This window comes from Tigriopus californicus, chromosome 9 (genome assembly GCF_007210705.1).
Source record: "Tigriopus californicus strain San Diego chromosome 9, Tcal_SD_v2.1, whole genome shotgun sequence".
Classification (NCBI taxonomy): Eukaryota; Metazoa; Arthropoda; class Copepoda; order Harpacticoida; family Harpacticidae; genus Tigriopus; species Tigriopus californicus.
In genome coordinates this window covers 635878-649039 of record NC_081448.1, presented here as the reverse complement: position 1 = coordinate 649039, position 13162 = coordinate 635878, and the positions used below count along the sequence as shown (strand labels likewise).

Sequence of the window (13162 nt, the reverse complement as noted above, 5' to 3'; positions counted from 1 at the left end):
TGTTGGCACCACGAAATTTGTTTCGTTGTCCGAATACATACTTTGAGGTGGTCCCCGGGTGTTCGAAAAGTTTCTAAAAACGTTCAGAAGATCTTGAGATGATAAGGAAGGCGCTATCTCCAGGTGTACGGCCCGAGTGGTCATACACGTGAAAATGCATCCCCACCGTTTTTTCGATCTTATTCCGAAGAACCAGTACCTCCAAAGGACCGAAGAAATCGACGGACGTGTGGAAAAACGTGGGTCGTCCAATAGCGATTCTCTTGGGTAGATCCGCCATCTCCTGATTTGCTGGTCGAACAACTTGAATTGGCATTTCCTGCTACCCAATCGAACCTTTTTACCCAATTCTCGACCTCGGAGAAACCAATACGTTTGGCGTAGTATGCCCATCAGATGGTTAACGCCAGGATGATGGTGGACGACATGACTTTGTTCCACAATCACGATCGTGAGCGGAGATTTAGGACACGAATAATGGGATCCGAGACTGAATAGCCATTTCGAGATTTTCGAACCCTTCACCCACGATACGAGTGCAAGCAAGAACTTGGGATTGATGGAACTTGGAACGTTATTCCTGATCGTCTTTTTCGGATGGCTGTGGCGAAAAGTCTTGGGGCCATTGGTCATCGGAAAGACACAAAAAATCCGGACCCTTGAACCACAAAGGCGGGACGTCTTGGGCACTGATTAATCCCCGTGATGCTAAGTCAGCAGGGTTGGTCATTCCTGGAACGTGACGCCAAGTTTGTAGATCGGTGATATTTTGTATCTCTCCAACCCTGTGAGCCACAAACGGCTTAAAATGATGAGCAGGACTGACTATCCAAGCGAGAACGACTTTACTGTCAGTCCAATGCACTCTCCTTCCCACTTTTAAACGTAGAGCTTGGATAACGTGTTGTGCTAATCTGGAACCCAAGACAGAAGCTTCCAGTCGGGGAATCGTCATGGGTTTCTTTGGGGAAACTCGAGTTTTGGAGCAAACGAGGTTTACATCCACGTTAAACCTGGTTTGTGGTTCGGATATTAACAACTGCTGCAAAAGCATCTTCGGACGCATCACAAATGGTATGGACCTCAGTTACAACATTATTGCTACAGAGTGGGGTCGAATAACATCTTTGGAATCGGATGTTTGGTAGGTGTTCCAGATTTGTGATCCACCTTTTCCACCAGTTGAATTGCTCAGACGGGATTTCTTCATCCCAACCCTGTCCACGGATGACCAACTCTTTCATTCTTATCTTAACAGCCACAACTATTGGTGGAGCCAATAAGCCTAATGGATCATAAATTCCAGCTAAACAACTGAGCACTGTTCGTCTGGTCAACACTTCAGGTTCAGGCCTGGTTACCTCAAACACTAATACGTCCTCTTGGGCATTCCATCTCATCCCCAGGACCTTGTTCTCGCATTTTGTTTCAAGAAGAGAGATGTCTTGAGAGATCCCTCCCCCCAGTTCTTGCTCTTACTTCGGAATAACTCGAAACCCAACGGGTAAGATTGAAGTTACCGTCAGCAAGCACTCTCTTCACCTTCCGAGCTTCTTGGATGGCAGTTTTGGGAGATGTGAAGCTATCCACATAGTCCTCAACATAAAACTGTGACCGTATACGTTGTCGAGTTCCCTCAGAACACTCCGCATCTGCCGCACTCTGCAGGACCGTGTGGATGGCAAGACATGGGGATGGCGAGTCTCCAAAAACACCCGTACCCCCCATCATCTGTTACGTTTGCATTGGGTCTGAATCGGTTTCTCGCCACAAGAAGCGATGGTAGTTGGTGTTCCGTGCACAATTGAGTACATCATCCTAATATGTTAAGGATAAATGATGTACAGGAAGAACAATTGGTTACGGAACAGTGTATTGAAACATCCGGGAGAAATGAACACCCTGTGTAACAAACAATCACCAGCGTGCCCAATGCACCCTGAATCGGCGTCTAAGCTGATTTAAACTGGCGGGCCCAGGCTATCGTGAAACGGCGTCTAACCTGTTAAAATTGGCGGGCCCCAAGCTAGCGTGAATCGACAAACACACGCCATCGTGAAACGGCGTGTCCAAGTTGTCTTGAATGAACACGCACAAGCTGGCTTGCCAAGCTGGCTTGCCAAGCTGGCTTGGCAAGCTTGGCTGACTTGCACAAGCTGGCTTGCCAGTTGCAAGCAAGCCAGCTTGTGCGTGTTCATTCAAGACAACTTGGACACGCCGTTTCACGATGGCGTGTGTTTGTCGATTCACGCTAGCTTGGGGCCCGCCAATTTTAACAGGTTAGACGCCGTTTCACGATAGCCTGGGCCCGCCAGTTTAAATCAGCTTAGACGCCAGCCTGGGCCCGCCAGTTTAAATCAGCTTAGACGACAGCAAATTCAAGTTGCTCGACCAGCAAATCAGGAGATGGCGGATCTACCCCAAGAGAATCGCTATTGGACGACCCACGTTTTTCCACACGTCCGTCGATTTCTTCGGTCCTTTGGAGGTACTGGTTCTTTGGAATAAGATCGAAAAAACGGTGGGGATGCATTTTCACGTGTATGACCACTCGGGCCGTACACCTGGAGATAGCGCCTTCCTTATCATCTCAAGATCTTCTGAACGTTTTTAGAAACTTTTCGAACACCCGGGGACCACCTCAAAGTATGTATTCGGACAACGAAACAAATTTCGTGGGTGCCAACAATTTGTTTGTGGAGTTAGAATCCAAGACGCCCGAAAAATCAAGTCCGTTCGTTGAAAATTTCAAGTTCCAGGAGCTCCGCATTGGAGAGGAGTTCTTGGTTCTACTGCACGAATTCTTGGTTCGTTCAGCCAAAACGGCGATGGCTAACGTTTTGGATCAAGAACAATCTGCCCGTCTTCACTTACCCGATTACGAGTTGAGGACTGTATTTTGCGAAGTGATGGGACTGCTCAACTCAAGACCTCTCACTTACGTTGGAAATGACCCAAATGACAAACAAGTCCTAACTTCGAATCATTTCTTCATTTTTCGTGGTTCCAATGAACTCCCCTTGGGTGCATATTTGGCGTTGGATACTCGTCTACATTTTCATTATGTACAGGCTCTCGTAGACAAAATTTGGACACGCTGGACAATGGAATATCTGCCAACCTTGTTAACAAGGAACCTCGATCAAACTGGAAGATTGGACGGATAGTTGAAGTACACCCGGACAAAAACGGATTGGTTCGAGCTGTCACCGTCCAGAGTGGCCAAGAACGTTTGAATCGTTCTATTACTAAAATTTGCCCGTTGGGAAAGGTCTCCGTTCCATCAATGTAATTTAAAATATGCTTTAATTTGGGTTAAGCGAGCAATGGGGGGAGTATGTTCCGACGATATTTCTCATCTTATCAGATTTCTACGATTTTTGATTGCTCGCTCAGCCTAATACCATTTTCCGACCTCTTGGGCATGTGGGATGAAACGGGGTTTTCTTGTCCTTTTCAATAGTACGGATGGGTGACCCGATGTGGGAAAAGTGATGAAGTAGTGTATGTGCTGGTTGCTACCAAAAAATCCGAAAATATACTTGGTGAATTTTAAGTCCTCGCATATGTCAAAGGTCCTAAAACAACGAACAAACGGTGAGGAGAAATCTTCACAACAGAGTTTAAAAGTTGAATCTGACCATGTGTGACAAAACGGCGTCACGGCCGACTTCGTTCCCTGTGGCCAATACTTGTGATTTCTCTGGTATCTCGGGTTCATTTTCTTATCCCTGGCTGAGTTGCGCCGAGTGGCAGCACCTTTATTCTTTCATTCGTAACTAATACATGTCTTAATAATATCATCATCTTGGGTTTTGTTATCTTTCATTGTATGTCCGAACATTTTACATGTGATACATATATGTGCAGATCATTTAATGATTTAAAGTGCTCTTGATTAAGAAATGAAATCATCAATCTCATATTGATGTCGGTGATTACTTGTGTTTAGGAGAACAACTGACGCAATCAAACCAGATTGATAAGCATCTTGGTTTAAATCTGTAACAACATTCATGGCACTTTTGGGGACATGGACATGGTTGCAGGCAGTCCACGAACTAAAATCGGAATTGAAAAAATGTTTGGATTGGATCTACTAACTGCAAACTATTTCAATACTTACCAAGCCAGGCACTTTTTTGGCATTACAACGGTTGTAATAGGTTATGCCACTACTAGCACAAACTGGAGAGTAAATGTTCGGACATTGATTGGACGGAGGACACGGACAAAATCCTTCACATTTGACTTTCTGAAACCGAATAGACCAGGAGAAATATAGAGCCTGTAGGATTTGTAAGATGTAGTGCCTTTGCACGCTTCAGCTGCTTCAAAAAAGTAAAGATTTGTAGCATTTGGTCTTGTCTGCAGCTTTCGGAAAATAGAAAACTTTTTGTAATTAGGTACTCCATAAAACTCTGCCACATCTATCTAATAAATTTTCCTCTAAAAGCTGATGCTGAAGTGTTTTCACGATGTAAGCGTTAGGTTGGGACAAAGCGCAAATCATAACTAAAGACTAGAGACTAAAGGTTCCAAAAGACTAACTAACCTACTTAAAAGTGTAATCTAAAGTATGTGAATAAAACAGCTTTTTTTAATCAGCGTCAACAATTTCAGATACATAGTGATCTACCTTTCAAAGTGACAATGTTTTTGAAAGCGGTTTTAAAAGGCCATCATTGGAACAAGTGCAGAAAAAAATCGACTTGAATTCACATTCAATGTGGTTTAGTAACGATTGAACCAACTTATGTTTCCATTTCGTGTTACTGGAACAATGATGGAACTCTTATCTAGTCTATGTACCGAGTCACTAGCAGACCTGTGTTCTAAATTCTAAAAATGTTATTAATTACATTTGCAAATACATTCGATTCAGATATGACTAATAACAATTACTTCATTTGAAAATGTAACAAATTACAAGCGTTATTATTTTCAAATAAAAATTCGGTGACTTTCTTCAAAATACCTCTTTTTATAAAAGGATTTGGCATTTGGTTTACCTTTACTCCCAATTCGCCATTTTTCTTGGTCTTATATTCCAAGCCTTTTATCAAATTTAGTAGCTCAGACATGTGACAAGTACGTGTAATTTGGCTGATTACCCTCAACGCTCTAAAATGAAAGTACAAGAACAATGTCTACAGGGTGGATTAAGTTATTTGCCCCCTTATAAAATGCGTTTATTCGGCTGTAGGAGGATTTTCAGATTTTATTTATTGACCAATGTACCCCCTTGATTTTGATACACTTCTTGATGCGTTCAGGCATACAACATATCAAATTGTCCAGAATTTCGGGGTTAATATTGGCCCATGCCCTTTTCAAATTTTTGACCAAGCCCTCCTCAGTTGTTTTAATGCCCATGGAATTGAGCTTCTCTTGAAGGATAGACCAATATCTCAATTGGAGATAAGTCAGGGGAGCTGCCTGGCCATGTACCCTTCCCCAATAAGTGATTCAAATTTATTTCGAGCCATTTTGTAGCCTTCTTGGATCTGTGTGCTGGGGCACCATTCTGATGGAAAAATTGCCTTGGAAATGGCGGGCAACAATTTCCTCTTGACAAGAGTTCCTTTCTCTCGGGAACGGTTCAGAGCAGGAAGTAGACATTTCTCCAGGATGTTGCCAACATAATAATTTGACGCCACCATTTGTTTTTAGGGAATTATATGCAATTTAGATAGGCCGCGGTAACTCATGACTCTCCAGACCATGACTTTTGTTGGCTGGTTCACAGTTTGAAAGGGAAGAACATCTGCTTGATTGTGGGCCCACACACGATCATTCTGGCGATTTGGGGGATGTAAGATCTCAAATTGGGATTCATCGGAGAATAGAACACGGCGCTAGTCCTCAATTTTCCAATGAGCTCTCTCCTGGCAGAATTTTAATCGGTTTTCCTTTTGGGCATTGGAGAATTGTGGCTCTACTCGAGGTTTATAGGCATGAACCTTCAGCACGCTTTTCATGTAGCGCCTGACAGTGCCTTTGGACACATCATGACCAGATGCTTTTAGCCGTTTTGCTAATTTCCTGGTTGATTGGTGGCGTTTCGTAATGCTTTTGGCAATGGCAATTTTGGCTCCTCTGGTGAGTTTTGACCCAAGTCCTCGACCTCCTTGGTTGGAAAGGCTCTCACCATCACGAAAACGTTTCCACCAGCGTTAGACTATTCTAAGATATACCTCTAGAGTATCAGCAACCTGCCCTTAAGTTTTCCCGCCTGGAAGTAATCCAATGCCCCTGTGCCGGTCATTTTCACTTGACTGTCCTGCCATCTTGACATTAACTTCAATGGGAAAAACGCACTTTGTGGAATCACTGGTATAATACAGGTAACACACACTTTTGCACATTGACTCTAGAAAAGAGTGTCAGAGATAGAACAAAGTTTCCCGTCAAAAAGTTTCGCGTCAAATAAACCACTTCGAGGACAAGAAAACAGACAAAAACTGCCAATTTGCAAGGGGGCAAATAACCTGATCCACCCTGTATGCCCATCTATCATTCTGGTCAATGTTCCCTGATTATTACTCTTTCAAGTTAATTTAGCATGGAAACTGTCACACGAATGATATTCTTTACAATTTAATGAACAATACTCGTTTGATCTACAGGGGACGGCTACCCCTGGACTTTTCTGCACAACAGAGGAAGGCCGACTTCTGCTCAACTCTGTGTGCTTGCCACTAATTGCTTTAATCGTCGTTCAGTTTGGATCTCTGTCTGTAAAATATGACAAGCACCACCTACTATTTTTGGGAATTAATTTGAATGAACTTTTTCACACTTTACAAATATAGAATAGTGTTATAGCTTTTCAAAAATCATTAACCATCAGTACATGAGCAACATCTCTAAAGACCTCCCTCATAGGAACAAGATAAACAAACCCCCTTTTCACACATCCAAAAGGCTTTTTTGGATATCTGCTATGTTTGCATGAACGAAACTGAATATGCCATCTTCAACTTCATCTTCATCTTCAATAAAATGACTGTCCACAATCAAATAACAAATTATGGGCTACTCTGATCCTTTTTGCGTTTGGCTGGCCGGGCTTTATCCTGTTATTTTGAAAAGTAAGATAGGTGTGCAAAATGTCAGGGGGATTGAAAAAAGACTACCAATTCAATCTTTAAAGACTACAATTTGTAACTTCATTTTCAATTGAAAATTACGTTTTCAGCATCTAACCGTGGTAGATGCCTAAAAAAGCCGTATTGGCTTAAATTGTGGTAAAGATTGCATCAAAGCTTTCATCTAACGCAATGCACATTTTCATAACCACGCCGCTAAAGTACCAAAATTGAACTCCAAAAGTCCGTTTGATAATTCGACAAGGGCGATGCAAAAACAGGCACACCAAAAAAGGAAAAAGGTGCGGATGATGCCCACCTTGTACCGTGGAGGATACCCACCCTCTCTCGTCCTTTTACTCTTCCAATTACCAACCATGGCTTCCAATGCTTTGGACTTGGACGCGGATTGTTCCATTCAAGATATTAGTCTTCTTATCAACTTTTTCTACACCTTAAGTCATCATCATGTTTCGTCAATTTATTGCCTAAGAAGAAATTTGATACCTTACTGGCGTGGTGAAGAAACAAGTTTTCCAGTTTTTCAAGAAACGACGTTTTGCGCATATCTTTATAATTCAGCAAATCCAGCGATTCTATTTCTTCCCCAATACTTATTCAAACTTCTTAGAAAGAGGATACTTTCATCTGTGAGTGTAGATGGTGTGTACTTGTATTGCATGCACATATCCAGCCGTCCTGTTACATCTTTCTTAATTGCTCTCTCTATTGCTGGATTCTTGGATACAATCGTCTCGTCTCCTCTCGTCTGACCCGTCTCACCACGGTGGTCAAAATGCCTTATCAAGTATTGAGAGAAATACGCAAATCCACCTTAACAGTCTTCTACCTCGCAAAAACCATAACAAGTAATTTTGACTTTATTGATTTATTGAATTATGGCTCAAATTTAACGCTTATATCGAGAATAGCTACATAAAACCATTAAAAACAAGATTCTTCTTGTTGATGGAGTCAAAAATTGCAATATACAGATAACAGGCTCCATGAGATTGGGATCCAAGGCAAGGTTCTCAATTGGTTAAGAAGTTTCATTTATGGTAGGAAGCAATTAAATAAGGTTGAGGGATCTTTTAGTGACCTACATGATGTCAAGTCGGGTGTTCCTCAGAGATCTATTTTGGATCCTCTCCTTTTCATCATCTTCATTGCTCCGCTTCAGAAGCTTGGTAGTAGTAATGTCAGTACGAATCTCTTCCTATGCTGATGATACAAAGATAATTTATGGTACAAATGGTCAGAATTCAGAGGTCCTAGACTAAATCTACTCTTCGGTTGCTAAGAGAATTTCAGCTTTATGACCTTCATGTCAGCACCATTGGACTCTCCAGTAGTAGATGATGACGGTAAGGGCATTCAGCAGGTCTCATTCATCAAGGATTTAGGTGCTCAAATCTTTTATATTCCTTAACCATTTTTCGTCAATGTTTTCTTTTATTAATCCTCTACTATACACGAGACCCTAAATAAAGCATCATCATCATCGGGTGTAGTCCTCCAAGCTAGTGGAAAGTTGGTAAAAATCTTCATACATGTTGTTGGATATATCGCACGTTTAAGTCCAGAGATAATATCACGATGCTAACTCTGTGCAAGTCGATTGTCCAGCAGCATCTTGAATATGCCTCGCCCATTTGGGCTCCAATGAGTTCAGCAGGTTTGCAAAAGCTCGAGCAGATCCAAAGATGTTTTACTAGGAACATTGAGGATATGAGAGAGCTCTCTTAATGGGAGAGGTTAGAAAGGTTGGGATTGTATAGTATTCAGAGAAAGTGCGAAAGGTATCTGATACTGTACGTTTTCAAAAGTATCCATGAGCTGATTGACGAACGAAGGCAAATATACTCATTAGTAGGGCCGACCGAAACTTGCGTCTTGCAAAATGTGCAAGTTCTGCACGAAACTTGCATATCCCAGATTTTTCTGCAAATTTATTGCATCTGCAAACTTTGCAATTTTACTAGGAATATTTGACACTTTTTTGCTCCTTCATTTTTTGCTGTTATTTAAAACTGACTTTTAGGGAGGAGACGTGGTGTTGTGGTTAGGGCAGTTTCGTTATACGAGAAAGGTCCCTGGTTCAAATCTCCTCCCCGAACAATCTCAAAGAAACCCTGCCCACAGACGGAGAACCAAAGCTGATACGCACACAACACTGTCTATCGGATAAATAGAGGGATGACGTGATGGCTGGCTTTCCTGACTGGGCAAGGCTCATCCCTCCGACACTAGCACCCAAGTACAAAAATATTGAGTCTTTGACAGTTTCTGAAAGATATTTTCAGTATTTTCTCAACATTAAGCGTCTTTTAGAATTCGAACCGAGTGTGTGTGGGTGTGTGTTCAGGTTTATTCATGTCATTCAAGTTTGGAAAGCGAGCCTATCCAAGAAGGTGCTGAAGTGGATGTTGAAAATACAAAAGTTTGTTCCCTCTTATCGTTAGCATTAAAACAGAATTAAATAAAGAGAACGAGATTAGTGAAGGCAAAAAACAGAACAAAAAATGCAAGTTTCACAACTTCGGGGTTTTCCATCATCCTTGGATGGTTGCGAACCTACGCTCTCTGAGTAACCATGCCGTGCCTCTATCGGATTCTTTAGACCACTCAGCTTCCATGGTTTACTATGGATAAGCGATAAGGGTGGGTTTTAGCTTCAAACGTAAAACCGAGATCTTTTTCTTGTCTTAACTAATGATTATAGAACATTTGCAACCTTGAAACAAAACGTCACTATGTCACTATTCGTAGGGCGCATGAAGGCGTTGATCGAGTTGAAGTATTGAACTCAGACTTGGACAAGTTTTTGACTAAAATTCCCGATCAACCTTATATTCACGGGTTAGCCAAATCTGCCAATTCTAATTCGTTAGTTGATCAAATTATACAGGAAAATAAAGTTAAGTAAGATGAATAAGTTTTATGTTTTGAACTGCTGGGAATTCATTCCCAGTAGCGGTAAGAAAGTCCGCAAAAAAATGAAAATCTAATCGAAGACTTATTTTTTTACTTACCGTTCCTGCGCAAGCGGCATAGCAAGCGCTCCAATAAGTTTGGCCATCCCAACCGCATACACGTCGCTTGTACATGGCGTGCAGGGGACAGTAAGGGCAATTGGATCGAAGAATAGCATGTTGCATTGTGCTTGGATAAGGAACACAAAATATTAAGCTTTGGAGACCGGCCAAAAATGTAACAACAATCAACAGTCTCATGTTGTGTGAACACCAAATAAGTTCAGGATTTGATAACGATTACAAGGCAAACTACTCTTAGAAAACACATGCGCTCGACCTTTATACAAATTACTTTCTGGATTTGTGGCAAAAAGATCATGGGGACAATTTCCCATTCTTTCGTGTTCAAATGAATGCAAATCGCCTGAATTCAGAAAAAGTCGTGAAAAAGTCATTCAATGCATTTTTTACAAATCTAAAAGCACGGTATTAGCTTCCTGACAGAGATTCGTGTCATTTGAATACGGAATAATTGACGTGTGGAGTGAAATATTAGTTTTACCAGTATCATCTAAGACACTAGAATAAAAACATGTTAGGAAAAGATAACGAGTGCTTATTCGCATATGTTCAACACCTGCAATAAGACCCAGTTCCTTCTCGAAGTATTTTTACTGAGTTACTGACATAAACACTTTTTAATGCTTGATGCGGGATGTCCGTTCACAGTCCACTATTTTAAAAGTACGTGGTCATGTTCAGTGGTTGGATGATCTAGCAGTCACAGATCAAGATGCTTTAGAGGCCAAAAGGCCATCTTCCAAAAATGTTTTACTGGAATCATAACATGACTGAGAGTGCTCTCGTTTTGAGATATGCTAAAAATGTTGCAACTGTACAACATGTATTCAAAGGACGTACAAAATGTACATGATAATATACGTTTTCAAAAGTATCCACGAACTATGTCCCAACCCATAGTTTAAGGTCGATTGTAGAGACCGTAGAGGCCTACCGTACGTGTTGATAAAGCCCTTTCAAGCCATCGAAAAAACAAGTTGGTTCCTTAAACGAAACCCTCCTATCTTTTTTTCTTTGTCAGGTTCCCTCATTGATTAATTTTCTTCCCTCTAATCCCCGTGGGGAGTACATAAGTATTGATATTTAAGGGCTTAGCAGACCCGCCAGGTCTTATATCTTGATTGTCCGGATATCATATCAATTCAAAACTAAATAAGATATTAAAGTTTTTCATCTTTAACTGCTGGGGATTCCATTCGCGGAGCGGCGAGGAAATCCTCGAAAAGAAATATTTCATAAATCCATTCGTAAACAGTATAGAATATTTATGCACGCATTTTTATCCATTTTTCACATTGACATGACCAAGAGCCACAATTAAGCTTTTCATCTTGGGAATTCCATTCGTAGGTGCAGCGAGGAATTCCTGGAAAAGAAATACTTCTTCGATTCATAAACAGCATAGGATATTTTTGCAAGTAATTGTATTCTTTTTTCACATTGACATGGCCAAGAGTCACAATCAAGATTGCCTAAGTAAAATAATAAATGTTTGTGCATAATTGACAAAATAGGAATTTGCCAAATCTATATTAAGATCATATGGGGTTCGAAAGAGAGTTATTGATATGCGGAAATGTGAGCCTCGGCCCAATCAGCAGACCGGTCCATAACATCGTCCAAATTTTCCCATTGGCTAGGTGTGGCATTGCCCGAAATGAGATTGGCTCTCTGTTTGCGGTTGTGAATCAAGCGTCTTCAGGCTTCATCAAGAAAGATCTGGGAGAAGAATCTGACCGTTGACTTCTGTCATGTTGTAAACTGTGGTTGTTGTTTTCCTTTGACTTTTAGTACAAATTAATCAAAAAGGTGACCGATATTTGTCAAAAATAATCTGCTAAGAATTGTTTGAACACCTGGACATTTTCAGGTAAACTTTGCTTTGGGAGTGCTGTGTAATAGGATAAATAAATGAAAAAGAGAAGGCATACAAGAGTGTGAAGCTCTCCTCGTTTCGTGGATCAAGCGTATTTGGTTGGCTCCCTCCTCCTTGGAGAGGATTAAACGTGTGGCTCTCCCCTCACAGGGATCGAGAGATCGTTCATCTTAAAGAAGTATGCAGTTCATTATTAAAAGCCGCTCTGTTAGGACTAAGAGCAAGAGCAAGAGAATTCCTGAATACAACCCATGATTGCCTTTTGCAAGTAGTGGATTCCTCTACGATATAATGAATCACTCGTCACAATTGATTTCTAAAGAAGGAATTTAAAAAGACCGGATTTCGAATAAATATATCGATTGCCTTTTGAACGGTTCTCAAAAATGCAAATCAGAAAAGGATATAATAAGTAGAGACGTTCGTTATCAATAGAGCATAAAAGCAAATGGATCTGGAGAAATGCACCAATATGGAAGAGTTATTTTCCTCAAATGGTAGCTGTTTGATGTCTATTTTTCACACAACATAAAAACTCGTTTATATCTAGCGTCTTGAAATGATGTGCACCAACTACAAGCATCAGTGCCCGAAAGAATGTGATCAAAATAACATTATCCTTGACGTTTTGTGCTAATCTTTCTTGCACGTAGTTGATCAAGTAAACAGTTGTTTTTTTTATTCGTCTTGAAAGTTCTGATAGACTTTAATAGGTAACTCTGGAACATTTGCACATCAAATCAGAATCAATTTTACCCGACCTAGTGAATGCAGGCACACAATGTAGGAACTCCAACGCAACCTTCGAAATTACGATGGAATTTTCCATTTCCTAAGCCCTTTTACGCAGCACGAAATATGGCTTACGTTCTGCACTTCAGAGGGCGCTTTGTTATTCAGCCTCATAGATAACTTCATATATAGATCGATGAAGGGCGCTGCGATCGCATGTTTTCGTCTCAGCTGTCGCTGGTGGAAAAAATGTTTCATTCGTAGTCAAGCTACTTAGGACAACTATGGTGCAAATTTGAATCGTTGACGGCTCGTCCAAATTCAGAGTAGAAACCCCTAATAAGACTCCTTGTCAAGCAATTGCTCTCGTCCAACACGCTTCATAAAACGGGTTTGAGTAAGTT

At 41.1% G+C, this 13162-nt stretch overlaps 1 long non-coding RNA gene across 1 annotated transcript; it reads right to left on the bottom strand.

Annotated features, from left to right (window-relative positions):
* Nucleotides 1-3789: 3789 nt before the first annotated feature.
* LOC131886661 (uncharacterized) lies at nt 3790-10392 on the bottom strand. Its single transcript, XR_009373939.1, has 3 exons — nt 10127-10392; nt 4127-4255; nt 3790-4061 (listed from the first exon to the last, which is right to left on the bottom strand). It is a non-coding gene; the product is annotated as an uncharacterized LOC131886661 (long non-coding RNA).
* Between the last annotated feature and the right edge of the window lie 2770 nt (nt 10393-13162).